At 33.1% G+C, this 14,894-nt stretch overlaps 1 long non-coding RNA gene across 1 annotated transcript; it reads right to left on the minus strand.

The window, feature by feature from the left end:
* Positions 1-106: 106 nt before the first annotated feature.
* On the minus strand, positions 107-990 carry LOC128209126 (uncharacterized). Its single transcript, XR_008256944.1, has 4 exons — positions 874-990; positions 609-652; positions 420-445; positions 107-219 (listed from the first exon to the last, which is right to left on the minus strand). It is a non-coding gene; the product is annotated as an uncharacterized LOC128209126 (long non-coding RNA).
* Positions 991-14,894: the final 13,904 nt, after the last annotated feature.

Raw genomic sequence — 14,894 nt, forward strand, 5'->3', positions numbered from 1 at the left:
GTTATTTTAAATGATATTTTAAGTGTGTTCCGTATAGCTCTTTACAGAATGAACTGTAACCTACATGTAAACAAAACGAATACATATATTAAAATACTACCATTCAGTTTCATGTCCAGCCCCGGGTGTAATTGTGTATGTCACGTGACAAACATCATTTGCCTTGCAGTTAACGTCAGTTTTGGGTTGAAGACTAGGATGTATAAAGTGTGCACGGTCCTGTGGATGTTAAAATAATAAGTGTACCGCTAAAAGGCACTTATTAGCAAATTATCATATAATAAAGTTACCATTTCTATTTGAATTTATAAGCCATGTATTACTCCTTTTACTTTTGGTGAAATAAGAATTGAATATCATCAAGTGCATGTATACCTATAAAATATCACATAAATCATCCTGAAGTTTAATCTACTTACCTTAAAACCGAAGACCAAATCAACGCCTGAAAAATAAATAATATCTCTACCTAAGAAAAACATATTTAGTCGAGATATCTAAGAAATGCTTGAGTAAATAAGTGGAAGAAGTCTTTACTAATATAATTATTGATGCTTACAAGCTCTAGGCAATGTGAAAATATAGATAGACTGAGATCAGGTGTTTACCATCGGTGACTGTAACAGTAAAGCAGACCTCGTCCTTGTTTACTCTATAACAAAACAAAAAGGAAAGTAAAATTATGAGAGCTTTACATCTATTTCGCCCCCACTTTATTCGGCACTTCAACACTGGATGTTTCTTGTTTTAAAACTTGTAAAAAGAAAAACAAAGAAAACAATCTGGCATTGAACCGTCCCTCAAAATGACACGGTCTTGTTCAACGCAATTTTCAAGCATCATTCAAAATCGTTGATGTGTATATCTTATTACCTTAATTTGTTAAATGTTTGCAGACAAACATGATATTCGCCTACTTCACGGGGTAAAAAAGTCACAGCTGTTTGGTAACCTCCTGTTATATTCAGCAACGGCTTTGTTTCCATGGACGTTATTTCAAGCTGCTGACTGACAAAACCAAGTTCAACAATAGGACTGAAATAAAATAGGACACACGAATGAATTAAATCAATTGATAATTCCTCATAAACACATTTATGTTAGTACTATTTTTATGTTGATTTATCTTCAGGCGACAATGATTCTTCGGTCAAAGTCACAGACACAAAATGTTTTATTACGTATGCCATTTATATCACATGATGAACTTTAAGAATGTAACAGTATTGTATTCATATATACGTGTTACCAGCTTTTAGTGACAGAATAATTTAATGCTTGCCTTTCGTGGTCGTTTTCTCCTACCAAGGATGCGTACAACCCGCAATCTCTGTTTTTGTTGCAGTTGATTGACACCGGTTTCGCAAAAATATCGAAAATCGCCTACGAGAGACGTTGAAATATTAAAGCTAAATCAAAATACAGCTAAAATAGAAACTGACAAAATTCAAGTATTTAATGGCCAAAGATGCGTTTTTGTTCAAAAGAACACAATCATTGTAATGTGCCAGTAACCAGATGAACTTTATATAGATCAAAAGGTAGCCCAAGGAGACTCATTATACTAAAGGACAACACACCAAGGTTAAACATATATTTTTGTTCCGTTATCAATAACTGTTAAGAATTCTGCTTCTAAACGGTCTGACAATGCAAACAATTTTATCTTGGGTTATTAACAACCAGATCTCAACTTTGCACTTAACACACAAAATTACGAACAAATGGGAGTCACCAGCGACTTGAAAGAACATGAAGTAAACAAGGCTACGAACGAATGAATGCTCCCCGAAAGAGTACACATACAGAGTAGAAAGCGAATTGTAAAATGTAATGTTTCACGGTTTGTTAAACTACCAAGTATTGCATATTGCAAAGTAGGTGTTTGTGGACAGAAGAACCATCATCAACACTTAAGTTCAATATTGAGGGAATATGTGCTAAGCGGTTTTGAAATCATACATTTCATTAGCGATCTTAAGGAGCATACACAAACAGTTTGGAAGAAAAGTGAAAATTGGACAAGAAACACTGACTACAATATTCTCCGCTGCAATAAGTACAGAATAATCTTAAGTGTTTGATGTAAAACAATAAAATATGCTCTGACAAAAAATAAGGTTTTTGTGGGCTGCAAATGTTATCAATACGATTGCTCTGTTTTTGAGGTCAAAATCTCGGAGATATTTTGAGTTTCCCCCCGAACAATACATACTTATAAACATTATACCAAAGACATAGTTATGGTTGTTTGAAAGCACTGCAATCCATCTCCAAAATACTTTTCTATAAAAGAAGTTTGAATTTATGTGTCTTTAAAATAGTTCAAGTTTGCTGCTGTGTGCGTACTTGAAGTAACAAACAGCCACCACATTATGCCAAATTAATGAAATCAAAATAAAAATAAAAATGTGACTGTTACTCACCGCGTTAAAAGACACATGTGGCAAAGCGGTAACAGCTTCTGAAATTGTTGAACATACGCCTATTTTTTGAAAACTAATGGAAAGTATATAAAAAACGATATCGTTCTAAACAATTAAAGGTTTGCTAGTGTATAATGACTTTAAACATTAAAACACAGCTGAAACATTTGTAAGCAATATTGCAAATATCGAGCATGAATCGTCGAGAGCAGTACTTAAAGATTTAAAAGTTAAGATCGATGACGTCAACATTAGTGCTACCTTGAAATTTTGAGCAATCAACAAACTAATTTGATGTTAATAAAATAACAGAATTTTAATCATTATTGATGCATTTTCATGTAAAAACATAAATATGTTGCCTTAATAATATCAATGAAAAACTGAAGCAGATTTTAAATCAATTTAGGTAGTATCTGTGCTTTTTAAGATTGACTACTTGATACACTGTGTACATATAAGTGAAGAAGAATTAGAATCATGATTCGGTATAATGGCAGTCATTACTTGTCTCAGTTGGAATGTAGAATCTTTGCTATACCATGCAGTCAACAGTACGCTGTGCATTTCAGCAAGAACGATTCGTAAGTGCATTATAAAATCGTTTAAAAACAAATTCAAAGAGCAATGAACTAAAAATGCAATGATGTTACCGCTAACTGTATCCGTCTATATCCTGTGTGCTTATTTAACATCGACTACTGTGTTTGCGTCTATGCATATATTCAAGTACATGACTTTTACAATCACTGTTAGCATAGTGTGCACGTGTGCAATAAGTATCTTCATCAATATAACTATCATGAAATTATGCTTTGACAGGAACATTCTTCTGTGCAAATATAATTGTATTCATTGTGAATACAGTAACAAGACGCGGTGTAAATAAATTGGCTTTCGACACTTCCGTGGTGCCTTATACCTATTTTTTATTTGAACACACTGTTGAATTATTTATAATTCATTTAGTATCTCCATTACATTGAGAAAAATGAAAACTCGGAGAATGTGGTTCCGTGTAAGAACACTTCTACTACATGGTTGATACAATTCCGTTTCAATATAGTATGCATTATGATCCTAGGAGTTTTCTCACGCTACGGACTCGCGCATATTTTGAGATCTGCTATCATTTCAATAATATTTCGGGGCAAAAGCACACTGTAAATAACACCATTATTTCTCATTGTGTTTTGTTGTTAATTTAAATCGAATAAATTAGTTAATTTTCCATGGAGGTGATTAAACAAAATTCGGATATTTTCATAACTTTGTCACTTCATTTTATGAGAACGAGTGAACATTTAGTCCAAAAACTTCACTAAGATAATAAAATAGGTGTAGAGATAATATTACAATAAAAGAAAGAACAAACAATCCATTCCTTATGTTAGAAGAAATAAATGGATGTTTCAAATGAAGAAACAGCAACAAATTTAAAATTGACGTGTAAGGGTTTGCCACATGATTTTGTCCACGAAGCTTTTAAGTTATTGTTACAGTGGATAACATATGTACATTTACTGTCATTTGAATGTTCGAAAATATCATCTTATTGTGCCTACCGATTTCACAGTTTGTTCCCGAGTATCCCATCTTACAATGGCACGTGTACGAAATAATGTCATGAATGCACGTGGCGCCGTTCTGACAGGGATTGGACTTGCAGTGGCGCCACGCTATTGTATCTGAACCTAAAATAAAGACATTTCAACAGCGTATATTATCGTTTTTTCGGTGAATTTAATTCCCTCTAGTGTGTTTTAAAATGCTGATTAATAACGAAAGAAAGTTACGTATAGAGAGAATTTCAATATATCAAGGACTATAAGTATCTTCCATGGCCAAGAGTGTAAGATAGGTTCATCCCGGCCCGAGTGCCGGGTTTTTTGCGGAAACGAGGTTTACCTATCTTACACGAGTGGCTATGGTAGATGCTTTTTCTCCCAAATCAGTTGAACAAAATTAAGCAAAAATGCATTTGAAAAAATGCCAATGGATATGGGATAATTCGTGGTTGCCATGAATATGTCATGGGTATGCGCGCAGTGATTCAGATTATATTATCGGTCTTAAAATAGTTAAGCATAATTTCTTGAAAGGTGCGTGAAAACGTTTTTATGGTGACATTTGAAGCGAGAAATAATAAATACGCATTCTAAATGTTGCAACAAGACAAGGTTTCTATGATGCTATTTCCTACCTGCACATGTTTGTCCAGACCATCCAATGCCGCATTTACACACATGGCCGCCCGGTGTGCCAATACAAGTACCGCCGTGCGAGCAAGAGTTCGAGTGACAATCACTGTCGACTGGATAAGACGTTTGGTTATTTTGATCACGACGTTACCCATACAAACATCGAGAGGTGTTTTTATTAAACTTATACAAACGATGCATGTTTTGATGTCAGATAGTTATTCAATATCATAAATAAAATATTACTTTAATAATAAATATAAAACAAAATAATAAGTCGGTAAACAGAGAGTTTTGGCAAGTCGGCATATAACCTTTTGCCAACAAATAAATATGTACAATTTCTATGGTAATAATACGATTCTGTCTGAGAAAATTTAAGACCTAAGAACCACACTTAGCTGAAAGAGCTGAAATCATTGGATCAGGATACATGTGTGTGTGAAGTTGCATGAACATGGACTGCGTATTTAAACATTTAACTGATAATCATACCCAGTTGGCATTCCTGGCCCGTGTATCCTGCTGCACATGCGCACGTGTAACTATGAAAACCATCAATACATGTGGCACCATTCAAGCAGGGGCTGGATAGGCACTCGTTTATATCTGCTAAAATACATACCCGGCAAAATAGTCATAAGAGATGGCATGTAACTTCAAAAACCTTAAAACATGTGTATACTATAAAGGCCGCTTCTGTTTATTATTCTATCATACAAAGAGACACTTTTCGCTAATTACTTTGCTTTACAATGATTTACTATAAATATGGTTTATTCTTATTCCACTTAAAAACATAACGGTAAGAATGAAAAGTCATAAAACAACCCTCTCTTTAAAGATTAATTTAAGTTCATATAAATCGAAAATGTGACGAGAATTAAGTCATCTTCATTCCCAAAATCGTTTAAAACTTGCAAGTGATAAGTATATGTTATAAACTATCGTATTTTTGTTCAATCGCGCTGTCGCATATTATTCGCCAAGTATAGTATGTAAAAAAGGTATGAACGTGTTGTGTGATCTTGATCTTTATGGTACGGGCCTGGGTTTTGTGCGTGACATGCCACCTCATCATGGTGAACCTTCATGGCAAGTTTTTGAAAATCCTATAATGCTTGGTCAGGATACAGCCCGGACATGGATAATTTTTTCCTTTAACCTTGAACTTGATGTTTGAGGTGCAGATTGTTATTTTTGCGACACGCCGCAATAGTGAATCATGGTAATCATTTGACCCTTAACCCTGACCTCTAACTTTGATTATTGGTCTTTGCGGTACAGACACGGGCTTTGTGCGCGACAAGCTACAATGGTTAATCATAGCGAACCTTCAGGGTGTGTGTTTTGAAAATCCTTTTTTGCACGTTCAAAATACAGCCACGAAAAAGTTCAGTCCGGACGCACGCACGTATATACACGGAACCGCCATTGTGACAACAATGTTTTGCTCACCATAAGCAGGCTCGACCAAATGAATTCTGCAGTGCATATGCACACGTGCGCGTCCACGAACGCGATTCACGTGCCACCACACCAATGTTACAGAACGATGGATAGCAGTCGTTCACATATGAACAAAATATAGTTCTAGCTCTTAATTGTAAACTCTATTTCGGTTATTTTTCCTCCTTATTTTAATTTAGTATTAAAAGGTAAATATTTTGTTCATATCAAAACACATTTCTATGAGCACTGTTAGGCCAAATATAACTCGCGCCGATTGGCGCTACATGCGTTGTGGTTTGACCCATACAGCTTTTCAATTTCGCAGGGTAAATAACGATAGAGATCTCGGCGATACGTTAATCGACAGATATTTTTTAACATGTATTAACGGAAGACAACTGGTCGCCAGACCCAATATTTAGAACATGGATTAGGATAACTCGGATGATGGTTGTATAATCAATCGCAGGATACCAGTATTCCCCCTTTCAATTTGCATTCGTGTTCGTCCATTTATTGCGTTGCCTTTGTCTACACGTAATTATGGCAAGTGAATACTGATGTTAAATTTTTAATGTGAAAAAAAAGAAATATATGATGTACCCACATTTATAATATTTTAACAAGTTTGACTTATTAACTCTTAACATAAAACATAATGGTCACACCTCAAACCTTTAAGCATCGATTATATGTGGATATTGTCATTGATAACATATTAACTATACTCTATAGTCTGATTAAAATTCTTGAACAAATATGAACTTTTCGGTAAAAGTAATAGATTTTGCGAACGATCAAAGGGCGCAACTCTACAAGTTATTCCAAAAGTATGAGCCTTTCTACACATGTAGACGGTAACCTGTGTACATCTGATATTTTTTTGAGTAAGAGCCAATGTTAATGCTTTGAAAGACGAGACTAATGCTATGACAATACTATAACTTCTTTGTGGAGAATATATAATACTAATGAAACACATTGCAATGAAGCATTTATCTTCAACTACTTAATTCTGTAGATTGTACAAACATGTTTGCAACAATGTGAACGCCATAATACTAATATGAGCACCAGCAGATGAATAATTGTTTGACAATGACAATAATGTTTAACGTGTTAATTGCATTTTTAATTCGTTAAAGGTCTGTATAAGTATTTGCTTTTCTTGTATAATGGTTAACATAATGTATTTTCAATAACACAAATTCAGTTACTTGCATCCTTGTGGGTCTAAGCGAAGGTCTTATCAAAATATATACAGCATTGTTCATATATATTTTATCATGTTTTAGCGATTCAAGTTTATTTTTATTTTAAACAGTGTGTTATTTTAAGGGACTCATTCACGTTGTAACAGTTTCGTGAATTGACGGTATCAAACGTTCAGATTAAAGCTCTATTTATACTAAATACTTAAAAATGTGACAAATATAGCTCTATTTTAATAACACTATTGAGTCTATTCAATAACTGAATTGTGCTGGCACAATAAAATACAAATAATATTTTTACCTGAATTTCAATACTAAACTATAGAGCGGTTTTTGTTTAGGCATTACAAAATGAATGAACATCATACTCGTTAATATTTGTCGCACTTATGATCTCATCCTTTTGTTTAATTTTGTCATACAAGTTATGCATCTTATACTTCACTGCAGAGATTATGTTCAACTAAAGTTCAGTTATGCTATTCTGAAGTTATGTACAATGTTTTATGTCATGCTTTTCGATGAAATATGGATTTTAAACTTTGAAATAACAACTAGCAAACTAAGGATAGAACATATCAATTTTAAGAACTGCTTTAAAAATCCATTGTAGCTAATTCCCCTTGATCAAAACCAACACGTCACTTTAAAAACAGTGTTACCCAATTGCAAAATAGTGGAAATACACAACTTCCCGTTTTTTTGAAAAAAGAAAAGGTAATCATGTTTTTCAAACGCTTTCTTGAACTTTGAAGCTGATGTTTGAACGTTTGCTTTCATACAAAGCAAATGACAGTCTTAAAACAACTGCTCGAACCTAAATATGATGATATATCATCGTTCAGATATCTCTTTCAACAGTTTGTCGTTGTAATACGTAAAACGAACTTCCCGGAAAATTCACACAAAAACTAACTGATGAACTGATGATTTCGTTACCTCACCCTCTCTTCAAAATTTGTCAACAAACTAGCGTTGTCTTCACTCATTACCTGGAAAACGACCTGCTTCAAGCGAATCATACTGGTCTCTGACAGTGAGGGATAACTAAATCTCTATGTATCACGAAACAAACTATAAATCTAAAAAAATATGTTTTTCATCCATTAATTATCCGCAATTGTTTAGCTTAGACGTTCGACCTTTTAAATGTTCACTCAATAATTGGTGGCGAAGTAATTTGGTCATGTATTCATGAACTTTTCAATTTAAGTGTTTTCGTTTACTTTTTGAATATAGAAGCTTTTATAAAAGTTTACTGATAAATATTCATAAAATGTTTGAACTAAAAACGAATAAATAATAAACTATAAAAAATAAATTCAAAGACCTTATTTTCTCCCACCTCAGATAAGTAGATCCATTAATTTAACGATGCTAGAAATTCTTATCTTGCCCACGGGCGAAGATAAAATGCCCGTATGGAACTTTTTTTAATAGTCACCACATTGTAATTACCTCCCTTGTTGAAGACTGTCGTCTGTAGCGCATCATGGAAATCTTGTCTGGTGGCAATATTTAGAACGCGAGTTAATTATTTCTCGCTTCAAATGTCACCAGAAAACAGTTTTTACGCACCTTTCAGGAAATAATGCTTCACTCTTCTTAGAACTATTTAAAGACCGATCAGACCATTTACATACTCTGAATCACTGCGCGAATATTCATGACAACCACGAATTAGTGCATATCCGTGCGCAATTATTTTCACTAAGCACAAAAGAGTTCCGGCAAAAAAATACATTTTTACTTAATTTTGTTTAACTGAGGTGGGAGAAAACGCATCTACCATAGCCGCTCGTGTAACATAGGTTCATCCCGACCCTCGCGCAGGGTGTTTTGCGGAAACTCGGTAAACCTCGTTTCCGCAAAACACCCTACGCTCGGGTCGGAATGAACCTATCGTACACTCTCGGCCATGGAAGATACTTATATTCTTCCACCTCAGATAAATAGATCCAAAAATATAACCATGCTATAATTTTTTATCTTGCCCACAGGCAAAGATAAAATAAATAACTGTATGGAACTCCTTCTTAATGGTCATTACAACAAAACACCCTACTTTTGGGTCGGGAGGAACCTATCTTACACTCTCAGCCATGGAAGATACTTATAATCCACGAACTGGAAACAGAAAATTGACAGCTACGTCATCTGCTATAATTTTGCGTGAAGGGGATTAAACGGGTAAGATGATAAAACTCCGAAAAATTGCATTAAAAAACACAGAAATTTTGTTGATTTGCATATGTGAAAATAAATATCTTTGATGTTCTAAAAAATAATCCATTTTATTTGTTCCGAGCGAAACAACTGTAACGAGTAAGGTTGATCAAGCTTCAATGTTTACATTCATGAGGTGATTTTGGCGCCATTTTATAAAATAAATGATATTTACACTCTAAAAAGTTACGTTCTTGCACAATGAACTGTGGAATTCTGGTATTTACATGAATTTTGAAACCAGAACTTGAGGGGTTAAGACTCAAACAGTCTAAAACTATATTTAAGGAAACTAAATGCGTTTCAGACAGCAATCGGCAATTGTTATCAGTGTACGATAACCATTAGCGTGGGTTTTGATCATGTGATCGCGCTCCGCAATTGCAGAAGTCCTGCACGGAGGAAAAAGATAAGCACCCTCCGCCACCCCTACACCTCCTAGTTTCTTAATTTAATTAACGATTTTATATAGTACTGTTATCGTTGTTCAAATTTGAAAGTTATTATTTCATTCCTGCTACATTTCATATGTTCATTTGCGGGGAGATTGTATATTAGAATATTATGTTCAGTTGATATTATCATGTTTTTTTTATATAACATCATTTTATAAAATAAATGACATTTACACTCTAAAGTGTTATGTTTTTACACTATGAACTCTGGAACCCTGGTATTTATCTAAAGTATATGAAACTAGGACTTGAGGGGTTAAGAAAGCAGGCTCAAATAGTAAAATGTAAATAGTAAAAGATTCCTCAAACTTAAAATTTCTGGCCTATATCAAATATCATTTTTTCCCTCCTGTGTTTGCAAAATTTACGATTGGGAGAGATTTGGCTAATCCAAGAAGTACGTGAGCGTGTATAGGTAAATTTGAAAATTAGTTATATTTTGTTTTTAGATCTGTCAGTATATAAACGTACATCCGTCACGAGACAAACTGTTTCATAATTGATCTTATATGCCAGTTTTTGATCCAAAGATTCCAATTTAAGTTTGGGTTTTACAAATATAACTAACGTTTTTATTCATATGCGCTTTAGCGCAAGCATAACATTGCAACCACGTGGTTATGGTGCACCACTAGTGAATACATTTCAACTGGTAGAAAACGACCTTTGAGGGACTGACTCTGATAAAGTCCGTATAGAGCTTGTTCGCTAGGAATAATTTCAAGCTCTGTGTATGTCACTAAGTCATGATATTGAAATGGAAATGAAAAACACATTTCAGATGAAAAAAAAAAAGTTCAAAAATCACTCAGCCATATTGTTATAAAACTAATTTAGCAACTAAAATATTCGTTTGACATTTCTAACGACAGGTCATGACTATTATACAGTATATATATTAAATGGTGTATTTGCGCCTGTTCTTATATTTGCTTTTTCTTTTACCGCCATGCGACTTTATGAATAGTTTTAAATTTATTTAAATTTATCCTGGACGATCTATGTCGGAAGGTTGTCTTTGTATGACTGTATCGTATATTTGAACAGTTGGCACTTCGCTCGGCTGGAATAGTTCGTTGGTAGATGCTTGCTTTAGTAAGGCTTACATATTTTGTATTTTTCTGTTGTGTGAGTTTTTCATTCCGTGTGGACACTAGGGGTGCGTTTCAGACACGATCGTTAAGGCGATCGTTAGCTGATTTTGGTAGTACGACCAACATTACTGATCGGCACCGTTTCAGAGACGCAGCGTGCACCTGCTTTATCGTTAATTTTGCTCGTAAACCTATGACCGGTAAGAGGCAGTCGTTAACTTAACGATCAAGATGGCGGATGAAGATTTTCTCCATATCAAAGTATACTTTTACTTTTTATCAACATTTGAGAGTTTGGTATTGCGTGTAGCATGTTCGCTGGTGTGGAATTTTTTCCAACTATGTCTAAAAATAGCTAAAAACAGTACAAAAATGTTCTATTTCCGCCGTTCTGTCAAAAAAGAATTTTAGCTGTAGAAGATGTAAGCTTTTTGTTATATTTAGTAAATATGCTGATATTGTGTACATCTAAAACATGGAATATAATGTAGAATTTGATTTGGTTTCATTGCTGTTTAATATGTCATGTAAAACATTTTCTTGAAATTTTTCTATTTCGGATGGTTTTTAATTCGGATAAATAAATGCCTGACATATTTCGTTGTAATATTACCGGTCTTTGTGGCATGTAGTCAGTGAATTATTAAACAGTGTTACCATTTTATCATGTCATGATATAACATAATTATTTTTCTTATTTTTACACATCTAAAACTGATGCTAAATATGTAAATATAGATACCGTACAGTAATGTTAACAACACTGTCACAACAAATAAGTTGATAATTGGCTACTTTAATACCATATGGACACTATCAGATGACAATGTAACAATTTTAGTTCACCATTACTTGTAATTAACTTGTTTTAGTGAGGTATCATATGGTTTATATAGAGGTTTGTAGTATATGTACATGTGAGTTTTTAACTGACAAAGGTTAAATCTTGTCTTTTTCAGTCATACCATTTAGATAGATTTATTCGTGCATATATATGTCATAGTAACAAACCAAATATCTCATAAAGTTATAACACAGACTGATTAACAAAGTATTAGTGATGATATCTATACTAAAGCACAACATTATTAGAATGCTTTGGATACACACGTGCGTTAACAAAGATTTAATTCAATGTGACAAATATATAACACAGGATAACCCATTAAAGTTATTCAACTTATTTCCAATGGGATCCTTATGACAAATATAATTATTTGCCAAGATCTCAGTTGTAAGCTGTTTAAATTAGGTTTTCTTATACAAAAATAACATGCATGTACTCTTGACTAGTTAAAGAATGATTAAATGTTTGATATCGAACTTTTACAGTTATAATGCAACCGACTGTTAAAACCATATGACACTTTAGCATAATATGACAAACATCTTTGGACTGATATGCAAGATTAAATGAATAACAATTAATAAAATAGGAAATCTTCCATTTCTGCACATTTCATACCAACAATGAGATGTGATTTCACTTCTTTTTTAAAAGTATTCTTATTTTTCAATTCTTTTAACTTTATTGGAAGACTGTTCCAGTCCTGGATTGCTTGATAAAAGAAAGTATTTAATATAAAACTGTCAGCCTGTGGCACTTTAAAATTTCCAGCACTATGTCTACTGTTGTAAGAATGTGTGGATGAGACTAAAGTAAAATGTTCATGTTAGTATGATGGGCATTTGCTATTAAAGATTTTATGTACATGGTTTAGTCGTAGTTGCTTTATCCTATTTTCTATATTAAGCCATCCAATATCACTGAAAGCCGAGACTTTCAGGAAAGTTCTACAATCATAGCCATAAATAAATCTGACAACTTTGTTCTGAGTGACCTGTAATCTGTTCTTGAATTGTTTAGATATACCACTGTACCAAGATGTCGATGCATAGACAAAATGGCATTGTATTAAGGAGTTACATACCAATCTTCTTAGATTCATATCTAAAAAACGATTTTGTTTATATAAATTTTTTAGCCTAGAATTAACTTTACTGACAATATTGTTAACAATAGATGCAGCACTGAGATCATTGTCCAGTATACTTCCAAGATATTTAACAGATTGTTTAGGATTTATGATATGGCCATTGCAGTTTACATTAAAGCTATCAACTTTTGTTAGTTTTCTTTTAGACCCAAATAAAATACATTCTGTTTTTCCAAGATGCAAAGACAGTTTGTTGTCAACTAACCACTTACTACAGTTTTCAAGTTCCTTGCCGAGTACATTACTAATAACAGACGGATCTTTGTGTGAGAAAAGGATAGCACTATCATCTGCATATAATATTAATTTACATTTTTCACTTATGCTTATACTCATATCATTGACATAGCATAAAAACAGCAACGGTCCAAGTATGCTTCCTTGAGGAACGCCACAAGAGATGTTCATGAATTCAGACGTTGTATTATTTACATTGACAACTTGTTTACGTCCAGATAAATATGATTGAAACCACTCAATTGAATCCACACCAATTTCTTTTTTTAATTTCTGACAGAATTTTGTGATCTACGGTATCATTTGATGCCAAGTGTACAATTAAAACTGAAATGAAAATTGACAACAGAAGTGTCATGGTCTTGTTGGAAAATGTTGTGCTCTTCATTGACCTCTGTTTAATAATGGTATGGAAATATGAATTAATTTCTAATGTTGGTTTTATAAATAATAATAGAGGTATATTCAACATATGAACACATTGAACACATTGGCATAAGGACTAATGCAGAAACTAAACTGCAAAACCATATTATGTACATGCAGTTAATGCACAGGCTATGTAAAGATGCTTAATGATATTCTATGTTTTCATTTTATTTTTTTGCTTGTTAAATAATTGTTTTAGTTAATTATTTCAGGCTGGTGACAGAAAACTATCAGGAATGCTTCAAGCTGGCAATGGAGTGAAATGTAAAAGTAGGTAGGAAATGATAAAATGCAGTAGGATATAAACCAATTTTATGAATAATACAATAAGATGAATTTTATATTGATACAATGTTGGGCATCTTACTTTGATCAGTTAACTGGTATAACATAATTGTTATTTAACTTATATGAACATTAAACAAGAAATAAAATGTGACCAGAATGGTGTTTTTCATGTTTTCTTAAATACCCTACTTATTTCTCTTAAATACCCTACTAATTAATTATTTTTTTTAAAAACCCATAAAATATGCAAACTATTTCAGTTGAAAAATGGGAATGTAAATTATGTGTTACTTGAAGTTTAATCATTAAAAGGCGTTTTCATAAATGTATTATATTGTGCTGTATTAAACAATATTTTTTAACTTTTTGTCTTTTTCAGGACACTGAGACATCACAAGGTTCCAAACATCTAGAATATGCTCACAGCAGTCTTCAAGATACTCACCTTAAAGGTTCCAGTGTGTTTTAGGAGACTTTGTCAGAACAGTACTTTATACCTACATACACTGGAGATACCAGACCCAGCAGATAACTACAAATATATTGACACAGAACATGAAATTCATTGCATATCCCAACACAACATAAGCCTTTAACCTGTTAAATAGGCAGTGAGGCATTTGTGTGTAACCTTCATTATTTGAAATGAAATTTCTTATATATTTTTTTTAAGTTTGACTTTGCATTTAAAAGCCATTAGCATTAGATTTTCCAAAAATATATATATTTTTATACAGTTTCAACTGTGATGTATATCCAGTTGTACATGTTTCCTCTAAGGATTAAAACACTTGAATTATATAGGAAAATTTAAATGATACATTTATTCAAACTTATGATAATATATAAAACACACACTACCATCGTTGATCATG

The sequence above is a fragment of the Mya arenaria genome, chromosome 11, assembly GCF_026914265.1.
Source record: "Mya arenaria isolate MELC-2E11 chromosome 11, ASM2691426v1".
NCBI classification, from domain to species: Eukaryota; Metazoa; Mollusca; class Bivalvia; order Myida; family Myidae; genus Mya; species Mya arenaria.